Source organism: Cupressus sempervirens, chromosome 7 (genome assembly GCF_028749045.1).
Source record: "Cupressus sempervirens isolate cs-2001-9-10 chromosome 7, ASM2874904v1, whole genome shotgun sequence".
Classification (NCBI taxonomy): Eukaryota; Viridiplantae; Streptophyta; class Pinopsida; order Cupressales; family Cupressaceae; genus Cupressus; species Cupressus sempervirens.
Window position 1 is genome coordinate 634789 of NC_143124.1, and position 24392 is coordinate 659180.

Genomic DNA, 24392 nt, shown 5'->3' on the forward strand with positions numbered 1-24392 from the left:
TAACTTCCACAAGAGATTGGCAAGATAATTGCATTAAGATGTGACAATGCTATTATTGATTATGGATTTGATTGACATCCAATGGACTGATTAAAATATAAATAATAGACCTCCTTATATAGGAAAGGTGATAAGAGACAATGATAAGGACAAGATAAGCTATCACCTACACAAGGTGGATTGAGATAACAACTATGACCACCTAAAGTAGAATTCTCCTACATTGTGTGCTTAATTAAGGTGCAAACTCATAAGTGTCTCAATGACAAGCTACTATGCAATGCATTCTCCCAAGTAAGCTTAAGTAAGTGTATCTAGTGAATATTTAATTACACCAACACCCCTTCCCCCCTTAAGTATTGTTGGAAATGTAAGAGGAGTAACTTATAGGAGAGGGTTGAATCAATTACAACAAAAATAAACCCTATTCCCTTAGGTGTCAATAAAAACTTCCACTGATCATGCAATACTAAATAGCTTGGTTAACACTATAATATTACAAATGCATGGTTAACAAAGTAATCTTAATATTTATTAAGCTGTTTTATCCTTTAGTAACTTAGTTGCAGAAGATATAAACAATAAACAAATAATATGAACAAACATGATACCAAGATTTAATGTGGAAGCTAAAAGTGAGTAGTGACTTTACCATCTTTGAACAATCTAGTAGGTATCCTTTCCGAAGGTTCTCTGTATCTCCTATCTTAAATTATATGTAAGTGTTGATATATTCAAATAGACCAGACCACCAAGTTTTGTCTACTTCGATTTTTCTTTAAAAAACATTTAAGGAATAAAATGAGAGGAAAATGGAAAAGTTTGTCCATGTATAGAAAAGAAAGCAACCGTACTCCAAAGAAAACAATCCTCCAATGATTAAATTTTTTTTCCAAAGAAACATTCAACCAACATATCACACAACGCTTTTGCCTTGGCTCACCTCCACATCCAAATCCAAGCAGTCAACAAGCACATTAGTAATTGTGGTAAATAGAGTAGCATGATATTAAAACAAGTACAAAATGTCAAAATGTAGTGAATGGAAGCCTCTAATCATCCCTTGTAAGGTTGAGCCTTAGATGGTGACTGACGATTGATCGACACTGTAGTCGGGGACTTGGGAGCGATGCGCCAAGTACCAGTGATGCCCTTGCCCCATAGATGCCAACATTTAGGGGTAGGACGCATCCCCATGGAAAACAGTTTACCATAAGGCATTTTGATCATTAATTTAGTGTGAAGATTTCTAGTGCAATTACTGGGTGACCTTCACTTCTTTGGGTAAAGATAATTTTGGTTTTCATATGCAAATACCTTAAATTTGAAGAGTTTGTACATCAATTTTGTGTTTCAAAATAATTTTTTATCACTGAACATATAATATTAAATTTCTTGAATGAAGTAGTGAAATTTTGATTGGTTTTGTTCTTAATATTTTTTATAAGATAGGTGAGATTCTTTATCCTTGCTCCACTCCTTAATCATATTCATGCCTTGTACCTCTAAGAACATAAAAGGCTAAAAATAAAAGAACTGAATGGAATTTTATGTTTATTAAAATAAAACATTTTAGTTCACAAACATTTGACTGAGCTTCTACAATAAAATATTCGAAGTTCTTCAATTGTGTGCATCATCTACAATAAAATATTTCTCTAATTATTCAATATTGTCAAACATAACTGGGTGTCTCTATTCTCAATCATTGTGAACATTTCTCTCACAATGAATGTCAACTTTTCATAAACAATAATGACTATCAGATTACAATGAGCTCCACACTTTTTGCCTACGAATAAAATAATAATATTAACTACAAATGCTTTGTAGAAGAGGCGAGAATGCCCCCTCTACTAGTTGCTGCTTTTCCCCTATCACAGTCAAAGCTCCTTCTACCTCCACTTTTCCTTCCTTCTCTTGTCGTCGGCCACCAACACTGATCTGGAATTCACCATTTGTATTGAGCCATTCAGAACTTTGTGTGAGGACAGCTACCAATACCCATCTACCCTCATCTATCTCCGTTGAAGTTATTGTGAGGTAGCCTCCTAGAGAAGGCTGTTGTAAAAAAAATTGTACTTCTAAGAAAGAAACAATATTTATAACAAAGCAAAGCATAACGCTATTGCTACTGGAGGATTGGTTCTGCAGCAATTTCATTGGTTGGCCTAAAATATCTTTGTTGAAAATGGAGTCAACAATAAAAAGATTTGGAGAGTCTGCCAAGGAGCGTAAAAGTGAGGATGCATCAGGGACCGCCTGCGTCCATATTATTATTTCATCTGGCCATTTCTGCAAATTTCTTGCACAACATTCAGTCAGTCAATGCTCCATCACACACAATATTGTTACCATATTTATATTTTATAAATCAAATTTATGTGAAAGATCCAGAGATTAAAAATTTATTTATCAGTTGCGATCGAAGGAAGAAAGAAAATAAGAATCTTATCTACAGAACATAATAAAAATATGTTATTACCTGTATCGTTTGAATGCAACTTTTAATGACAGATCCCTTGTTTGCACTCAGTTGCACTGCCCTCAATTTTTCCATGTGCTCGAAACTTTCAATTACCTGCATCTCCCAGCTGCTTCTTAAATCCAATCTTTCCATTCTTGTGCAATATTTCAAACCTTCGGTTTTCAAAATTTGGTCACAATCTGACAAACAAAAATCTCTGAGAGAAGTTAATTGTGCAAGGCTCAGAAGCTCCTTCAGCTCTGGACTGTGCCATATTAACAGATGTTCAAGGTTTACTGACAGTGCTTCGATCTGTGTTAACTTTTTATTACATATAAGTGTAAGATTCTCAAGGCGTGGATAATGGTGGTCAGAAAATGAAATCTTGCACACGTTTGTATATTGTAGATCCATCCGCTTCAGATTGCTCAATACAAAAGATAAAGATGCTGCCCCAAAATTGAGTTCGCTGATTGGGCACATGCGAATTTCTAAATTCTCTAAGCAGTTAAGATGTTCTATAGAGGACGGTAAAAACTTCAGCTTTGGACAGCCACTTATTGAAAGATCAGTCAAGAAGAACAAACCTCCAAGAGAGATCGGCAAAGTTTCCAGGTTGGCACAACCTTGAATTGAAAGTTTAGTCAAGAAGGACAAATCTCCAAGATAATCTGGCAAACTTATAAACAATACACTCTCTATCTTCAGTTCTTGCAACCTGCCTAGTAAACCGATTTCCATTGGTATCTCCCTTAAACTGTGCACGCCGTCTAAAAATAGCTTTGTCAAGGACGCCTGATTTGTGATGTTAACAGGGAACTCTTCTAACTGGTCGCACCGAGTAAGGCTCAAAAACTTCAGCATTGTAATGTGCTGAAAATCATCTGATGTAAGCATGACCTCTTTACACCCCTCTAAATTGAGATACTGAAGGAGCATCAAGTTCTTGAAAGAAACTGGTAAACTCCTCAAGCTTTTGCAAAAGGATAAATCGAGATACCGAAGATTTGTCAAATCACCAAAACTGCTGGGTAGTGATGATAGCATCACACAGTATGATAATTCAAGATGCTCCAACAAATGCAGACGACAAAACTCTTCTGGAAGGCTCCTGACATTCTCATTATATCTGATGACTACCTTTTTCAACTCATTCAGATACCCTATTGAGTTTGGAAGTCTTTGAAAATTATAGCAATGGGAAATATCCAACTCTCTTAACTGCAGCGGAGCCTGCAACACATTCTCAATGAGAAACAATTATTAAAAAATTTGAGTAGAATAGAAATGGAATATTACTTACATTGATCTCAATCTCCCACAGCTCTTCTAGCAGATTTTCATCTGCAAATTCTTCAGATATTTCTAAAACCCTTAAATTTCTCAATGAAAGTTGTGCTGGAAGATTTCTCTGTCCAATATCCCACCAATGAAGCCAGACTGGCTCCTCTGATACTTCACCAGTTACTTCATTAAAATGATCTCCTCTAATCGCTAAAAGCTTTAGACCAACTAAAGAGCGTGCAGGAGAAAAAGTTCCTTCACTTGTTTCAAAGTAGTCTTCTGTTATGACAAAATAGTGCTCCTATAACCACGAAAGTCATCAAACTCACTAATTAAACAGCCTACCTGCTACATTATTCCGAAGGGCTTCTAGCGCTAACCAGGAAATATGAAGTATTTAAAAAAAATAAAAAAATTGAAGAAAAGTTATACAAATAATTAAAATTAGTAGCTAGTATGCATAAGAATAAAAGAATAGACAAACATACTCTGTACTGACTCCAGACTCTGAAAATTGTTGGGACAGCCTTAATTCCTCGAATGTCATTTCTTTTCTGAAAAAAAATATCATATAAAAATTCAAATAAATTCAGTGGCTATTTTAAGTTGTGAAGTCAATTTGATCGTAAAGAAGGGTAGAAAGAATGCATATTTAGAGTTGCCTAATGTATAAAATCAGCAAACGAAGAATTTGTCCTTTTCTTTGGTTGCTCACATATTTAAAGTACAACTTTACCTTTATTTGTTTGTCGACATCTAAAAGATGTTGGGGTAACCGAAGTCGGTAGGGTGATTGTTGATTAGCAATTTCTCTTCCCAAGTCTCTTAAGTGATCATGCATTCTTATAAGATTCTCATCATCAATCTCAACCAAACATTTATTTAGAAGTCTTTCTCAACTGTGCAGACCGCTCCAACCTAAGCTGTCCCATACTTCAATTGCCAAGCTATTCTTTTCCCCAATAAAAAAACAAGCAATATCAAGGAATGCCTCTTTCTCTTCTTCATCAAGGGAATCGTAACTAACTTTGAGTTTCTCTTTGATATCAATAGGCAATATTCTTGAGATCTTATGAAAAAGAGATTCCCAATATCATTTATCAGACTTCCCATATAATTGTGACCCAAATACCTTGAGAGATAGGGGCAATCCATGACATACATTGACAAACTGTTCAGTAAGTTCCTTAAATCCATCAATAAGAGAGGGTTGTAAAAAAGCATGCCAAGAAAAATGCTGCTCAGCATCAAATTGATCTGATGCTCTTATCTTACATATAGAGGATACGCCCCAAGATGTAAGAACTTCACATTCCCTTCTTGTAATAATGATAAGACTACCACTTCCAAGACTTTCTTTTGTAGGTAACAGAGCATCCAATTGATCCTCATGATCCACATCATCTAGAACAATGAGCACTCTAAAAGATTTCAAATGCCTTGCAAGAATCGCCTTACCTTGCTCTACATTGTCAAATGTTGCATTTATACCTAAACCATTGAGGATCTCAATCTGCTTCTTGTATAACATTCTTCTGGTTTCTCTAATATCAAAGATTAAAATAGACCTCTCCATAGATGAGGATCTTTTATTGTATAATTCTTTGACAAGCGTGGTTTTTCCCGAACCACCCATACCCCAAATACCCACAATCTGTACATCTTGACCAAGTTGGACTGTATTCTCAAAGTCTTCTACTGCTTTGTTGATAGCCACTGGATGTTTTGCGACTATCAGTGGCACATTGCTTATTTCTTTCAATACAATATTCACAATATTCTTGAAGAGTCTAGTCTCATCACTGAACAAGAAGAAGAAATACCGACAAAATCAAACTACGAAAAGGTGGCTATGTCAAAGTTAAATTACATAGTTTTAAAAAATTGCATTTCTTTTATAGATAAGAAGGCCAAATTTAGGGTACTTATTAGTTTTAATGATGTGGCCAACGAAAAATGAGACCTTGTAGAGTGCATCTTTCCACTCCTTGAGTTTTTCTGGACTATATCTAAGCTTCTTTTGATGCTTGTCAAAGGCAGCAACATAGCTTCCTCTCCTTTGAGCTACATATCTGAGATCAGTCGGCTCTACATAGCAGAAAATGAGAATTATCTTGGCGCCATTTTTAAGCATTAGTGACAGCTCTTCCAAGCACCAAGCTGATTCTGTGTAGCTCTCTGAAGATATTGCTATATGAAGGGTAGCACCGTGGATTGCTGCCTTTAGTGTTGTTGGCAAGAAATCACCATACTCCAACTCCTCTGAATCTTAAAAATCTGTCACCTTCATGTTATCAAGGATGTTGTAGATTCTTGTGGCTAATGTTTTCTTGACATCTGTTCCACGATGATTAATAAACACATCGAAAGATGACTTTTGGTTGAGTGATGAGGATGTACCCGAAGTGGATGCAGATGGTGCAATTTCATGAAATGCACCCACTTCCTCATCCTCTGTGATACAACCAGCTATAGCTGAAGTAGATGCTATGGAATTGGATTCCACTGAACCCCATGAGAAGTGTGAAAAATCTAACTATTGCAGTCACTGATTATTAATCTCCTATCGTAAATGATTATTAAACTGCTGAAAACAAATTCTCAGCTAATATTGAACAATAACACAACTGCAACTTCACTTAAAATACGGAAAGAAATGCGCAACACAATCAACACAATATTTTCGAACAAATTGTCCCTGGAAAAACCCTTAAGGGAAAACCAGTTCTATAGATGAGGAATTATATTAAACTTCAGCAAATCAAAAGATACAAAATTCCTTGCCTCGCACTGGCAGAACTCTGACAACCTCCTAATTTCTTCCGCTGATATTCCCCACTGCTATTCTCGCGCTAACACTGCGCCCTTGCTAACACTGCAAGACTGTTTGCTAACACTGCAAACGTTTCTCCAAAACTTCTTTCTCCAAATGACCCAATGGCCCATTTTTATACTACTCCTGTTGGTAAACCAACGACCGAGATTAAATCAAACCAACGGCTGAGATTAAGACAACTCGACAGCCAATAATAGAATTGGTTGCAAGGTGTCCAAAAGGGAATCTCTAAAATTAGTAAATAATAACCATTTACTAATTCTTGGCAAGTGGACAAACAGCTGTCCGAACCACTCATAAATACAACTGCTATTCATAGATAAGGACGAACAGCTGTCCAAGCTACCCATAAATACTACTACTATTTCTGGGTCAGAAATAACAGCTATCTAACTAACAATAATTAACACTCCCTCTTAGCGAGGAAGTTGTTTTGCATGACACCCATCTTATCTCTGAAGAAAATAATTTTGGCCTTTCCTAAAGCCTTCGTTAGAATGTCTGCTACCTGCTCATCTGTAGGTATGTATTGTAGTCGACTAACTCCCTTTGTACACAATCTCTGATGAAGTGATATCTGATATCTATATGTTTAGACCTATCATGAAACATTGGATTCTCAGAGAACTTGATGCAACTCTGATTGTCACAATGTATCACAGTAGTCTCAACCTTTTGACCAAACAAGGCTACTTACAACTTCCGAAGCCATATAGCTTCACATGTCGCCATGCTAGCTGCTATGTATTATGCTTCTGCTGAACTTAGAGCCATAGACTTCTGCTTCCTGCTGAACCAAGATACAACTCCTGATCCCAAGCTGAAACAACACCCTGAAGTGCTCCTTTTGTCTATTGTACTTCCTGCCCAATCTGCGTCAGTATAGCCTATCAACCTGATACCTTCACCTCGAACATATCTGATCCCATACTCGACTGTACCACACAAGTAACGTAGCACATGCTTAGCTGCTATCCAATGCATTCTCTTTGGTTCAACCATGAACTGACTAAGAGAGTTTACTGCAAATGCTATATCTGGTCTAGTGTTGACCAAATACATAAGCAAACCAATCAACTGTCTATATAAAGTGGGATCTACATCCTTCTCCTTAGTTGTATCTACCTTCCTCCAATTCGTGATCATGGGTGTAGACATGGCTTTGCAATCCTCCATCCCGAATTTCTTCAAGATTTCAATGCAATATTTCCCATGACCAAGGAGAATCTCCCCATCTGTCTGCCACACTTCCATAGTTAGAAAGTAGTGCATAAGTCCTAAATCCTTCATCTTGAACTCTTCTGCAAGGTTCCTCTTGCAATCCACTATGAGCCCTAGTGAACCTGTAAGAAATAGGTCGTCCACATAAAGAACAAGAATGAGAATCTCACCCCTAACCATCAAGTAGTAGAGGTTAGCATCTGCTTCACTCTTCACAAAGCCCATTTTCTGCAAGTATGTATCAATGCGCTCATAGTACGCTCTAGGAGCCTGCTTGAGTCTGTACAATGCTTTCTTCAATCTGCACACGTGGGTCTCTTTGCTGTGTGCTACAAAGCCTTCTGGTTGTTCTATGTATACCTCCTCCTTCAACTCACCATTGAGGAATGCTGTCTTGACATCCATTTGATGGATTTGCCATCCCATTTGTGCTGCAAGTGAGATTACAACTTGTATAGAAGTATACCTGGCAACTGGAGCAAATGTCTCCTCATAGTCTATTCCCTCCTTCTGAGAGAACCCCTTTGCCACAAACCTAGTCTTGTATTTCTTGATGCTACCATCTGCACCGTGCTTTATCTTATAGATCCAGTGTGATCCAACTACAACCCTATCTGTTGGTCTAGGTACTACCTCCCACACATCATTCTGCATTATTGAAGAATATTCTTCAACCATAGCATCTCGCCATACCTGATGTTCTGCAGCTTCTTGATAGCTAGAAGACTCACTATCTACCAACTGACTAACTAATGCCACATAGTCATTGAACTTGGCTGGTTGTCTTCGCTGTCTAGTACTCTTCCTAGGAGCTCCCACCAACTCCTGAGTATCCCTTTGTGTATCTGAAACCGCATGGTTCCTGCTGCCAACTGTAGAGGATGAAATGTCAACCTCTAAGTCTTCTAGATGCATTTCCTGTTGCACCCGTTGCTCCATACTCTGTGAATCTTCACTAACTGAGTCTACACTCGTATTGGTAACTGTACTTGAGCTTTGCTGCCCTTGACTTGGTCTTGGAGCTTCTGTTGGCTGCTCACTTTGATCATTTGCTGGAAAATCTCTAGATCTCTTGAATGCCTTGTCCTCCATGAACTTGACATCCCATCTGACAATAATTCTTTTAGTCCCCAGAATGAAAATCCTATATGCCTTTGAGGTCTCACTGTTTCCAACAAAGTACCCCCTCTCTGCAGTCTGATCTAACTTTGTAAGTGTATCTCTAGGAATATGACAATATGCCAAACTCCTGAATATCCTGAAGTGACTAACATCTGACTTCTTCCCTGTGAAAGCCTCCTCTGGTGTCATCTTCCCTAGCACCTTGTGTGGAACTCTATTCTGAATGTAGACTGCTGTATTACATGCCTCTGCCCATAAGTAATGGGGCAGTCCTGGTCATGTAGCATAGCTCTTGCTGCCTCTGATATAGAATGGTTCTTCCTCTCAGCAACTCCATTTTGCTGTGGATTGTAAGGAACAGTCCATTCTCTCTTGATTCCTTTTCTGGTGCAGAACTCCTGGAAGACATTTTCTTTGTACTCGCCTCCATTGTCTGACCGAAGAACCTTTATCTTCTTTCTTGTCGAGTTCTCCACAAGAGCCTTGAACTCTTGGAATCGATTGAAAACCTCATCCTTAGTCTTCAAGAAGTATATCCAGGTCTTTCTAGAGAAATCATCAATAAAAGTAACATAGTACTCATATCCTTTGAGAGATTTCGTCAACATTGGTCCACAAACATCTGAATGTACTAGATAAAGAACACCCTTAGAGCTGGTGTCACTCCTTGGAAAAGATGCTTTCGCAAACTTTCCTAACACACATCCCTTACATACATCGTCATGCTCTGTGCTCACCTCTGGAACACCTGTCACGGTCTCACGAAGCAATCTAAGTGCTCCATGATGAATATGGCCCATCCTCCTATGCCATAGCTCTCCAAGATCTCTAGGATTACTGTTGCTCATAAGTGCCTTAGGAGTATCAAAATGCAATCTATAAAGGCGACCTTTCCTAACTCCAATAGTTATGGGTGATTTCCAATCTTTGTGCTTAATCAACACATGTGTCCCTCTAAAGAGTACATTATACCCCCTATCTTGAAGAACAAATACAAAAATCAAATTCATACCTAAGCCTGGAACATATAACACATTATGAAAAAGAATTATCTTTCCATTCTCCCTCTGAAACTGAACAGTCCCTTTCCCAACAGGGTTGAGTTTGGACAAGTTTCCCATAGAAATCTGGATGTTGGTGTCCTCTTCCTTGCAACTGGAGAAGTACTCTTTAACTCCTGTCATATGAAATGACGCCCCACTATCTATATACCAAACACACTGTGAGGTTGAGCTGACCATACAAGCTATGAGTGCAAACTCATCTTCCATTTTGCTGGAGAGTTCTTCTGCACTTGCTGAAGCTGCCACCTGCTTCTTACCCTTTTTCCTCTTTGGGCAATCACTGACATAGTGGCCAAACTCGTGACATCCAAAGCACTTGACCTTAGAAAGGTCCTTCTTCTTCTTTTCACTTTGTGAATTTGATCCTTTGCTAGATCCCTTCTTTGCTTTCCCTTTACCCACTAGGGCAACGTTCTCTTATTTCACCTCATTTTTCCGACTCTTGTTGGCCCCATTGACAAGACTTAGTCTAAACTCCTCCTGAGTGAAATCAGTCCATAGTCGATCCCAACTCAGTAAAGTATCTCATCCACTGACAACTTGAACAAAGACACTCCATTGTTTAGTAAACCCATTTAGGGCTATTCTCACTAGCTCATCATCACTAGGGCTATCTCCAACAGTTGCTAACTCATCCTTGACAAGTCTGAGCCTAGTGAGGTAACTTGTGACGTCTTTTCCTTGATTCATCCGGGTATTCTTTAGCTTCTCTCTGAGAATCAACTTCCTGTTGGTCGTAGCATTCTGGTACAGATTTAGAATGGCGTTGCACATCTTCTTTGCTGTATCTAGTTCCGAGATATGTGGAACAATATGATCTTTGACACCATCAAGGATAATCCTCCTCGCTTTGGCATCGTCCTTCCTATATGCTACAAGCTGTGTTGCATCCATTGGTACAGGTACACCACTGGTAGCATAATCCTTGATACCATTCTCTTCCAACAATAAAGAAATTCTAGCCTTCCAGACACCAAAATTTGAGGCACCATCCAATCTATCCTGATCTCTCAAACCAGCTGAAGCCATCTCAAGGGTTTAAAGCAATAATAAATCTAAAGAGATCAAAATTTCTTTCCTAGGGAAAAACTCTTCTACCCTTAACAATGCTCTGATACCATATGAAAAATCTAACTATTGCAGTCACTGATTATTAATCTCCTATTGTAAACGATTATTAAACTGCTGAAAACAAATTCTCAACTAATATTGAAAAATAACACAACTGCAACTTCACTTAAAATACAGAAAGAAATGCGCAACACAATCAACACAATATTTTTGGACAAATTGTCCCTGGAAAAACCCCTAAGGGAAAATCAGTTCTACAGATGAGGAATTATATTAAACTTCAGTAAATCAAGAGATACAAAATTCCTTGCCTCACACTGACAGAACTCCGACAACCTCCTAATTTCTTCCACTGATATTCCCCACTACTATTCTCTGACAACCTCCTAATTTCTTCCACTGATATTCCCCACTACTATTCTCGCACTAACACTGCGCCCTTGCTAACACTGCAAGACTATTTGCTAACACTGCAAATGTTTCTCCAAAACTTCTTTCTCCAAATGACCCAATGACCCATTTTTATACTACTCCTATTGGTAAACCAACGACCGAGATTAAATCAAACCAACGGCTGAGATTAAGACAACTCGACAGCCAATAATAGAATTGGTTGCAAGGTATCCAAAAGGGAATCTCTAAAATTAGTAAATAATAACCATTTACTAATTCTTGGCAAGTGGACAAACAGCTGTCCAAACCACCCATAAATACAATTGCTATTCATAGATAAGAACGAACAGTTGTCCAAGCTACCCATAAATACTATTGCTATTTCCGAGTCACAAATAACCGCTGTCCAACTAACAATAATTAACAAAAAGAATATCGAAGCCGAACCAAAACAGCATGAAAAAAAGGTTTATGGCGATGATGAAGAAGTAGTAGATGAAGACTGTGCCATTTGAGAAGTACTTGTAGGATCCCTCTGCCTTCGAAAATAGATGGTACAATAAGACGACTTAGTATTTGATAACAGAGTAATCTAATTTCTCTGGATCTCTGAAACCACTAGATCTTACAAACATCACGCGATTCCCAAATCAAACCCAAATTGCTCACAATATGGGGCAAATGCAATTCGCTAGAAATTGACGCCAAATGAACAAAAAAGTTGCCTTGGAATTCTCAATGAAAGATTGTCGCACTTTAAAACGTTGTACAATTCGATGAAAAGAAGAGGACAAAGGTAGTCTTATATCTCGCAAGGTTTCTCCACATACGTACTATTTTCTTTTAGTTGAATACATGTCTGTTAATCACCGTAATAAGAACAAGAGAGGCACTAAAGTGTCAATAGTCTAAGCTGGAATTGGAATTGGAATAGGAAATCAGAATATGTTTTCTATTTTCAGTTTGGTTGCTGGAATAGGAATAGGCTATAGGAATACATATTTCTATTTTGCTCTTAAAATTAGCTTATGTCCATTCCAAAAAAATAGCTGTTATTGGAATAGTCATTCCTATTCCCAATATGCATTCCTATTCTCAATTCCTGTGGATACAACAAAATGAAGTGGAGATGAAGGTAGAGTGGGGAGAGATGGAGAAAGTAGATTGAAAGATGGGGAGAGGTAGTCGCATGATGAGGTGTGTGTTTGTAAGTGCAACATATGAAAAATAGTTATGGACAAAAACACTTTTGATTTGACATATCAATATAGATTTCTTACATTATTAATGCTTAAAGGAATCCAAACACAACTAAAATAGAATGTTAAATCTTGATCTTAGGTAGAGGAATTTTATTCCATGATAGATATTATTTTCTAATAATTAATAATCTAGTAAACAAATATTTTTTTAATTTTTAAATTAAAACTAAAATTATATTTGTAAAATTTAAGTTTGAAAAATTTACAAATAAAAGTAAAAACAAAATCTACTTAGAAAAGAAAACTTTAATTTGAAATCTTATTTTTCTTTAATTAAAAGATAATGGTAATTAGTAATATTTTTATTAAAAATATCTAACTATTAAAAATTTATTAATATTAAAAAGTTTACAAAATTCCTTATAAAAATGTATTAATATCCAAAGGATAATGAGCCTAAAGAAACCTAGGTATAGCTAACTTCAAGAAAAGTTTTTCGTGGCACAAAAATTTAGACACATTGTATAATAAAACTATTGAATAAGCATGTCAACCGAATTTCAACATTATCTCAAACGACTTTAGTCACAATCATTAATCCACCCATTTGAAGCCCAAATTAAAGCTTCCAATGAATAGTTTTCATATGATCCAACTATTAATATCTTTAATGAGTTGTTAGTTCTCTATAGATGTCTTTAATTTCTACGTTCAGGTTGAGAGAGCTATAAATTTGGGACATGTACTTATGGTAAATGACAACTACCCACATATGTTGAAATTGATTCACAACAGAGAAAATATATTCCAAGGCCATATTCCTATTTACCTCTCTCCCAATTAATATGAACATCATAAAAGATACTGTATTTATTTAGTCTTTGTTTGGGATGGAGGAGGTGTAATTTAAATTAGAAATGATTTTTTGATTAATGATGAAGTTGATAGAAAATTATACATCATCTATTTTTCCACATTTGACATCTGTTCTATGATACTTTAATTTTTGACAGTAGAAAGGAAATACATAATGCAATGTGGGGTTTCCCATATGGAGTTCAGTCTTAATCATTTACTTTATTTCATCTTTCATTCATAGATTCTCTAGCATGGAGGAACACTACTACAATGATTAGAGCATTTAATGGATTAGAGTTTTGGAGTTGATGAACAACCCTTGGTTGTCCAAGCATTAGTTGATTCCTAAATAGGCAACACGCCCTCTACCTATATCACATTCTAAATTCTATGTCTGATGATGTAATGGCTTGGGTGCCATAGGTAATGGCTTGTTTCTAAACACAAGTCAATGGTATCTAAGTTTGAAGTCCCTATTCCATTGATTTGGTGAACTATAACTTTGTTGGACAATTATTGTATTTTCATTCATTTGATTCCCAACTTGATTTGTTTTCCCATATAATTTACATCAGTACCTCCTTTCCCATGCTAACAACATATCCCTTATTATCTCTAAAGCTCTTGGAGAGATTAACAGTATTTGATTTGAAGGATCAACCTATTGCAAAAGAGGTTTTGATAGCACCATTTCATTGGTATAAGATGCATATCATACTTGCCTATAACAAAGTGTTGGCTCTACATCTTGTTAAATTTAAGTTTTAAACTTCTAAAATATTTTGCAAATAATTCTACAAGACAAATTGAAAAGAATTCATATAGCTTTGGGTTTTTGAGCAACCTCAGTAGCCCATTTGCACACATTTTTGGCATTTTCTGCAACCTCCTCTCAATTTCTGAGCTGATTCCCCGAAATTCAATTTCAGCCCTCATTTCCACATACAAGATTCTTGGAGCTCATGAGTTTGTGAAAATTACTATTGTAGTCACTAATTATTAATATCATATCTTAAACAATTATTTAACTATCAAAAATAAATTCATAGCTAATATATAAAAAAACACAACTATAACTTCACCAATAAAAAATGGAAAGAAATAAGCAACACAATGAACACAATATTTTTAGACAAATCATCCCTGGAAAAACCCCTAAGAGAAAGCTAGTTCTAAAAATGAGTAATTATATTAAACTTCATCAAATGAAGAGATACGAAATTCCTTGCCTCTTACTGACAAAACTCCAACAACCTCCCAATTTCTTGTATTGATATTCCTCCACTGCTATGCCCAATGCTATTACTGTGCCCTTGCTAACACTACAAGACTATTTTCTATCACTACAAATGCTTCTACAACTTGTGTTCTCCAAATGCCCCCGGACCCCCTTATATACTACTCCTGTTGGAAAATGAACAACCGAGATTGATTCTCAATCGACGCTCGAGATTAAAAATAACTTAATAACCCTAACAAAATTAATTTATAGTTGCTTCTAAAAGTGGCCAATTAATTAACAAATATTTGTCCTAGCTCTAACCCATTAGTTAGGAACAATTATTTTCTAATTAATCACAAATGGATGAACAACTATCCAAAGCTACCAAAACTAATACTCCCTCTTAGCAAGGAAGTTGTTCTACATGACACCCAATTTATCTCTAAAGAAGATGAATTTTGTCTTCCCCAATGCCTTAGTTAGAATATCTGCTACCTACTCCTCTTTAGGTATGTACTGTAGTTGAACAACCCCTCATTATACACAAACTTTGATGAAGTTCTATTTGATGTCTATATGTTTAGACCTATCATAAAATACTAGATTCTTAGAAAACTTGATGTGACTCTAACCGTTCCTCTGACTGTTGTAGTGTATCAAAATAGAATCAACCTTCTGACCAAATAAGGACACTAACAATTTTCAAATCCATATAGCTTCACATGTTTCCATGCTAGCTACTACGTATTCTGCTTCTGTTGAACTCAGACCCACAAACTTTTACTTCCTATTGAACCAAGATACAAATCTTTATCCCAAACTAAAATAACACCTTGAAGTGCTCTTTTTGTTTGTTGTACTACCTGACCAATTTGCATCAATATACTCTATCAACTTTATACCTTCACTTTGAATATATCTAATCCCATACTCAATTGTAACATGCAAGTAACACAACACATGCTTGGTCACTGTTCAATGCATTCTCTTTGGTTGAACTATAAAATAACTAAGATGGGATGTACATCCTTCTCTCTAGATGTATCTACCTTCCTTCAACTCATGATCATGGGTGTAGACATGGCTTTGCAATTCTCCATCTCAAATCTCTTCAAGATTTCAATGTAGTATTTCCCTTGACCAAAGAAAATCTCTCCATCTATCTACCACACCTCCATGCCTAGAAAGTAGTGCATAAGCCCCAAATCCTTCATCTCAAACTCTTTTGCAAGGTCCCTCTTGCAATCTTCAATGAACCCTAGTGAACTTGTAAGAAACAAGTTGTCCACATAAAGAACAAGAATAAGAACCTCACCCCTAACCACTAAATAGTAGAGGTTAGCATCTACTTCACTCTTCACAAAGCCCATTTCTTGCAAGTATGTATCAATGTGCCCATACCATATTCTAGGAGTCTTCTTGATTCTGTACAATGCTCTGTTCAATCTTCACACGTAGGTCTCTTTGTTGTGTTCTACAAAGCCTTTTGGTTGCACTAGTATACCTCCTTCAACTCACCATTAAGGGATGTTTTCTTGACATCCATTTGATGGAATTTTCATTCCATCTATGTTGCAAATGAGATCACAAATCATATAGAAGTATACTTGGCCACTAGAGAAAATATCTCTTCATAGTCTATTCCCTCCTTCCAAGAGAACCACTTTTCCACAAACCTTGCCTTGTATTTCTCGATGCTACCATCTACACCATGATTTATCTTATAGATCCAAAGTGATCCAACTACTACTCTATCTGTTGGTTTAGGCACTACCTCCCACACATCATTCTACATTATTGAGGAATATTCCTCAACCATAGCTTCTCACCATACTTGATGCTCTGCAACCTCCTGATAGCTAGAAGGCTTACTATCTACTATATGACTAATTAATGCCACATAGTCATTGGACTTGGCTGGTTGTCTCCATTGTCTAGTACTCTTACTAGGAGCTTTAATGTATTGCAAGGTAGGAGAATCCCCAAAGGAGATGTCCTAGCCCCCAACAATAACCATAGAGTGGAAACACAACACAAGATAACAAAAATGCAAGATCTGATACCAAATCACAACTCTTTATTTATAAAATAATTGTTTAAATGCAATATGCCCATGTTAGTGAATACATTGTCTTCCAAGAAAATACATGAAAATTAACTCTAAATGCCCAGATAGGAAGACTAAATTAGAAATAATAGTTGGATAGGTTATCATTGGATTGATAACCTTCCTCTAAATTTATCCAAGTGTAGCTCCCCATGTAGGATATAAATGAATCAACTACACTACAAATGTGAATGCTTTTAACTTGAAAGCACAAAAGGTTTACAAACATCTATCCATAAACACAATATAGATGCGAAAAAATTAATTGACTAAAAAGAAATAAACAATAAATGACGTAAAGTCCATTCACCCAGATGCTGCATTGCATAACGGACATAGAGAAAAAAAAGAATGATCTTTTCCAAACACACAAACAATTAAAACACAAAGTCCATAATATGATTGCGACAGAAATTATATGTATCAAATTGCATTCAAAGATAATCAATATGACACAAAGATCAACATTGATATGAGATTTAAAACACCAACTCAAAGTTCTGTTGTATTAAATTACTCCTCTAAACACAACAAAATAAAACTAATTTTCCTATTTGATACCTACGAAAACCACTATCTGGAAAAATAAATATCTTGCTTCTCTCACTGTATTCACAGTCCCTAATTTTTACTGTCGCTCAAAGTCTCTTCCCAGAAAATTCAGAAAACTAGAATCCCTTGTCTTTCTTTTTCTCACATATTTAACTCCTTGGGGTTCTTTTTCAATTTTCCAACTAATACATAATTGCTCCACTTATGCATCCATTCTTTCCACACAACAATGGGGACTCATATGGCTCCAGCAATGATGACATTTCCTCCTCTCATGGTCTTTGATAATATAGGAACTTAGGCTGGTTACACTCGGAAGCCTTGAATTCTCCTCTGTATTTATGGAAACATGATTCAATACTCTATCCAAGTCGATGCCCTAGGAACTTCAACTCTGTCATCAGACCTCTGAATTTTAAGATTTTGGCTTTAAAGTGTTGAATGTGTTTGTGTACCTCTCTATTGGGCATACCCCGATTCATTATCTTCATTTTCAAACTACTTCAAGCATTTTGTCAAACAGTTCATATGCTTTTCGAGTGGGAGATGTCATCTAGTAGTGATATCCAAGATCACTATTCCCATTCTCATTACAACTTGAACCGTGCATAAATTCCTGCCTTCAGGCCAGTCAGACACTTGTGATGCTCTATCATGACTCTCGGTGGTTGGTTTTCATTATAGAAAGTCCCAATTTCTTATTTATCCCCCTTAGGCTGATACTTGGCATCATCTTCTACGAGTGTAATCACATGCATTATTTTGTCATTCGAATGTGGTTTGCGATATTTCATGGCTCGGGTTTGGTAGATATCCTTTTCTTAGTCTAACTATGACAATTCTTCATTATATGTAGATGAATCATGTCGTTTTTTTTCAAACGTTACTTCCATAGAGCCACGTATGAAATCAGTGAGCCACCTAGCATGCACCTGTGCATCTCTTATTCATACACATGACTGCTCACTTCCCGTGTTGAGTTGAGGCTCCACGTAGGGTATGATGAGTCAAACCTTTACATCTAAATGTCGTCGACTTTGAAACCATGGATTAGGAGATGGAGAATCATTGAGCATCAAGAAAGAGACATTACTTGCATTGAAACTCTGTAATCTTACGTCCATCTATGGTCAGCTATCAATGTGACCCTTTTTAACCTTTTTGTAGGTTGGGCAATTGATGCTTTTGCATCCATTTGTGTGCATATGGCTTAGAGTCTTTGAGTTGACTGATCATAGTTTAGAGTCATGAGGTTTCCACCATTTAAGCCGATGATCCTAAATAATTACTAGTGTAGGGTTACTTTTATTAAAATAATGACTTCTTCTTTGTATATGTAGAGCCTATGATCTCACTTTTTGAACATATTGAGGAATTCCCAAGTTGTTGCATATCCAATTTCTTTGAATTTGAGATTTAAACATGGAATTGATTATTTGTGCCTTTGAACCAACACCGTGGTGATCTAAACTTGAATCTGGACTTGTTTCATCCTTTCACTAATTGCTTAGAGTCACGACCCCAAGTTTCACTCAGATTCTTCTATCATGCATAAAATTTTGCAAGGATCCGTAGCTTCAAACTTCATGTCTGAATGGGAATTGCCAAATTCATGAATTGTGCTTTTGAATGGGGTTGTATTCTAAAACATACCTTCAAACTCATAGCTGCATGAGTGGTGTTGAATTTCTATATGAATATGAGCATCTGAATTATTACATTCCAACACTTTAAACTGTTTTGAGTTTGCGGGCTCAATTTTGAACTTTAAACCTTATAATGCCAACTAAATTATAAGTTTTCTTCCTAGTTGGATGACTTTGAACTCTGACCTAGAAGAGTGATTAGTTCTTTTTGAATTGGGAGAATGTAATCATATGGTTTGCAATGTCGAGGTTCGAATAGGCTTTTAATTTGAACCTGCAAGATGAACTATTTTGAACCACCTTGAACCACCTAGAACTACTTTGAACCTTAGTTCGAAGTAGTTCAACACTCCACACTGAAATTTTACATGTCGGGTATATATTGTGTACCAATAGGGGCTCTAACTATGGGACTATTTTTGACTCAAAAATAGAGAACTCCAGCAATCTTTGACAAAAGAAAAGTGCCTTATCCATTGGGCAAATAGAGTCACCAAGTAGAAAAAACTGGGAGTTGCTTGTGGAGAGGGTGGAGGGAAGTAAGGCAAAGCCAACCAAAACTCCTAAAACTAATAGCAAGCATGAAGCTTGCACATTGTTCAAACTAACACTACGCACACCAAAATAATATTTACAAAGGTAGGAAGAAAGCCTACCACAAGAAATAGAAGAAAGAAAAAGAATCACGTGAATTCATTTACCGGCTGGGAGAAGTAGGAGCCTTTCCACAATAGTAGACCATGCCTTAACAGAGTAGCCCCAAACCATTTTTGGCTAGCAACTTCTTCAATGCCAAACTTTAAGCTAAAAGCACATATGTATAAATTGACTGAACACTCCTTCTTGAATAGCCATAACTCATCATAGCACTCTTTCTCGCCCAAGGATTTATCTTCAACATGCATTCGGCTAGGTTTCACTTCAGGCTGAAAATTTTGAAAAGAAGAAACCTTCTCAAGGAAAGATGCACAATATCTAGAAATGTTGTCCCAAAGACTCACTATTTGTATATGGTTTCTGATATCATGATCAACTTGTAAGAAAATAGATGCCTTGTCCAATATAGGATCAACCCATGAATATGTGTTCGCTTCATCTCTTTCAATAATCAAATCGCCATCAAGCATGCAACGTACACTGTCCCTTTTCTTTCCCAAAGTGTCATCATTTTTCCAGCACTACTTCCACAATCCAAACCAACAAAACCATATACAGAGGACAGAAAAGAAGATTCACTCATCAATGTTTCATTTTCAACTTGATTTGAATGAATACATGAGCCATCATCAAAGAGATGATCTGGTTTGAGTGATGATAGAAATCTATCTATAATTTCCTCTTCCTCATTGAGAAGGGCATTCTTCAACACAATAGCTGAGTCACCATTAGGTTGGAAGTTAGCTTCATACCTCTTTCTCTAAAGAAGAAATTTAGCACTAGGAGTTTCATCCAAAGGCATCTTTACCTCATCTCTATGAAGGATTAGATCATTATCAAATGGGCTAACTCGAGAGAGGTCTTCTAGCTGAAGAGATAATAGGAGCTTGCTTATGATTTCTTCTTCTTGAGCTAGATAATCTAGATAATCTATGGGCTGATCCTCTCCATGTTTCAACTAGTTAATCTATGGGCTGAGTGTTAACTTTAGCACCTTTATCTTCAAACAGAGTTTTAGCATGTACTTTCACCTTGTCATCATTACAAACTTCATCCTCAAACCAACTAGATCTTTCCATGGGTTGATTACAAATTTTTAAGCATGAGGAATCATCTTCATTTTTTATGAAAGTGTAAGATTCAGTCTTAGACTATAGGTTATTCTAAATCTTTTTACAAAGAAGACTCTCCAAAGAAAGATGACTAATATCATTTTCATCCATTTCATTAAAAGTGAAAGATTGATATTCTAGCAACATGTTGTCAAATTTTTCACAAATAGGAACTTCTAAAATGAGATGAATATCATCACTTTCAAATCTAAAACTTTCAAAATATGGAGAGAAAAAGGATTCAAGAGCACCTTTATCTATGTTTTCTTGAGTGTCATCATGATCAACAAGAACAAAATGGTTGTGAGGAGTGGAGAAAGATGATGTCACTAAAGGTTCTTCCTCTTTAACTGACAACTCATCTTTATCTTCATTATCATTGTTGCTGTGGTTTTCACTTTCAGCTTGAGAGTCTTTATCTACCCTTGTCCGATCTTCTTAAGGCTACAACATTTCTTGAAGTAAGAAGGCCTCTTGCTCCAATTTTACTTCCATATTCAACCCTTTAGCCAAATATTTAGTCACAATAGAGTCCCTCTTAAGACAAATTTGAGCATCATTTTAAAAATCAGCATTAACAATAATGTCTACTATTGCATTATTTCCGAAGTGAAAGGATTCCAAAATGGGGCCTTTTTCAACATTCATATACAAAGAATCACTATTCTCCCAATCTTTTGATGCAGGAGCATCTAGAGGTATAAGGGCAATCCTGTGTCACCCAAAAAATATACTTAGACTTAGTTTCTGTTTCATGTGTTTTCATTTTTGGATACCCATTTGGGTTAAATAAAGGTTCCAACTCTCACAGTTCCGCTATCAGTGTTCATGTAAATCTCGAAAAAATAGGAGTATGTAATTGAGCCATCATTTTGGTGAACTAGGAGGTGTAAATTGGCTAGATGAATGTAATTGTAATTTAGAGCATTCCAAAAAAAGAATCAGGTCAAAAGGCCCCACGGTTTGAAAGTTATTGCAGTTTTTCAGGTTTTGGAGACCTCCTAAGAATGCTTCAAAGTCAGGTTAGGGGCATTAAATGACCTTCAAAAGGGTCAAAAAATGGGGGATGAGTGAAGCTGGTCCATAGGGCTATAGAGCGCTTCGAGAGCTTTCCAAAAATGTAAACGGTTCGTCAATCAGAGTTACAGTTCAAAAGTTATGCCTCCTGAAAGTTCGGTGACCATTTTTGGATTCTTCTAGATTTGTGCCAACTCCTAACACAACTTCTGGAACCTTCTATTTGGTTAGTGGATGCCTACTAGCACTTTCTAGAATGTACTCCTAGTCCTTAACCCTCTGGGGTGTATTTAAGGAGATTTCTGGCATTGTAAAAGGCAGTTCAAGGTGGAGTTTGAGAGGAGGTACTGAAAGGAGAACTTATCTCCAGATTTATGCTATTGTAAGCCCTTAGGGCATGTTCTGAAGTTTATTTTCTCTGTACTGTTTGTACTAGCTTATTTTCCCAGTTAATATAATTTCCCCTTTTCTGTTGTGTCCATTCTGTTCTTGGGTTGTGTCCCCATCATCTTTCATGACTTTTAAAGATTCTTCTTCTGATAAGGCACTACTAGAAAGCATTTCAATAAAATCTTTAAGAAAAAGATGATCATAATTATCAGTGCTTACCATTTCTCCATTGCTGTTACAAATATTCCCATCTTTTAAAACTAGATCAGCATGAGAATGGATCAAATTTGGCTGGACTTCATGGTCATTCATGACAAGGTGATTGAAGTAGAAGGATGAGATTGAGATAACCGGAGCTTCTTCTTCATCTACCTCCAAATGTTTCTTCAACTGAGACACTTTCTCCTCAAGTTCTTACAAGTCTTTCAACTTATGAAATCTCACATAGAGACTTTTCCACAACAACAAAGAAGTAGCATCATCTTCTATGCTTGTATTATTTTGGATAGCTCAGGAAATGCTTTCTTTAAAGTTATCCACAAATTCATGTAACACTTTGTCATCCATTTGATAAAGTTCCAGGAGAGAAGGGTTTGGCCTCAGACTTCTCATGGCTTTAATATCTGGCATGGTCTATATAGAGTCGCCAGTCTCCTGCACATGGAGATAATTAGAAATTTGAGGAAACAAATATTAATATTGATCTTCATTTCTGGTCTTCTAGAAGAGTTGCCAAAAATCTATTAGTGAATACATTGTCTTCCAAGACAATACATACAAATTAACTCTAAATTCCTAGATAGGAAGACTAAATCAGCACTAATAGTTGGATAGGTTATCAGGGTGATCCCACAATAATGGGTTCCACTTTTTGACCAATTTTGACACTGAAATCAATATTTTTGCAACAAACGTCACATTCAAGTGACTATATCTCCAAAACTATAAATAATTTCAAGATGACATAAACTAGTGATTTTGAATACTTTGTTCCTATTTTGTAACTCCATTTTTTAATCTAAAAAAAAATTTATTTATGTCAATTTTTTTTATCTCCTCTGAAAAGTGGTACACAATAAAATTCAATATTTTAAAGAGTGACAGTCCGTTTGACACACATAACTTTTTTTCTAGAAATGATAATGAAGTAATTCTTTTGGCGTTGGATTTGTAACATCAATATCCAATGTTTGCATTTGGTTTGATTTATTTTTGTTGAATATTGTATAGTTTATGAAGTTTTGAAGTGACATGAACCGTAATTCAGACATATGTTCCGTTTGACACAGATAATTTGAAGTCAATTTATCATATACCATTTTTTTTTTGAATAGAAAGGTATCTCAATAAGCCAGTGCCTCCATATTTTTCAAAATTTTTTTGACCTAATTTACTAATTTTTCCGAGGTGTCAAAGTCAATTGATATTCAATCAGTAATGAACCTATAATGAGTTAAACTCATATTTGAAAGTCTTAATGATTAAATTATGTATTAAAATTATAGTCGTTGGAAAGCTTGCTCCGAGTAGCACATTTTGACATTTTTTATTTTATAGTAGGAGATCATTCTCCTGCAATTATTGTAGTCAAAAGAGCAAAAAAAAAAAAGAAAAGAAAAATAGGTTGAATTTTTTGTGATTTTGCATGTTCGCACGAACATGGCGTTCGCACGAACACGTTTATCATGTTCACGTGAACGTATGTTCGTGCAAACATGAAAATCATGTTTGTGCAAACATATTTATCACATATGTTCGCGCGAACATACGAAAGATGTTCACGCGAACATGATTTAAAAAAAAAGTTCGCGCGAACATATGGTAAACTCAATTTCTCATTTTGCAATTTTTTTCATTTTTGTTCGTCCCACTAAAGTGGAATCCATTATTGTGGGTTCACCCATCATTGGATTGATAACCTTCCTCTAAATTTATCCACAATTCCCCATGTAGGATATACAATGAATCAACTATACTACAAATGTGAATGCTTTTAACCTAAAAGCACAAAAGGTTTACAAACATCTATCCATAAACATGACATAGATGCAAAAAAAACCAATTGACTAAAAGGAAATAAACATTAAATGATGCAAAGTCCATTCACCCAGATGTTGCATTACATAATAGATATAGAGAAAAAAAAGAATGATCTTTTCCAAACACACAAA

General features: G+C 36.1%; 1 pseudogene; it reads right to left on the reverse strand.

The window, feature by feature from the left end:
• Positions 1 to 1812: 1812 nt before the first annotated feature.
• LOC149545101 (disease resistance protein Roq1-like) lies at positions 1813 to 19813 on the reverse strand (annotated as a pseudogene).
• Positions 19814 to 24392: the final 4579 nt, after the last annotated feature.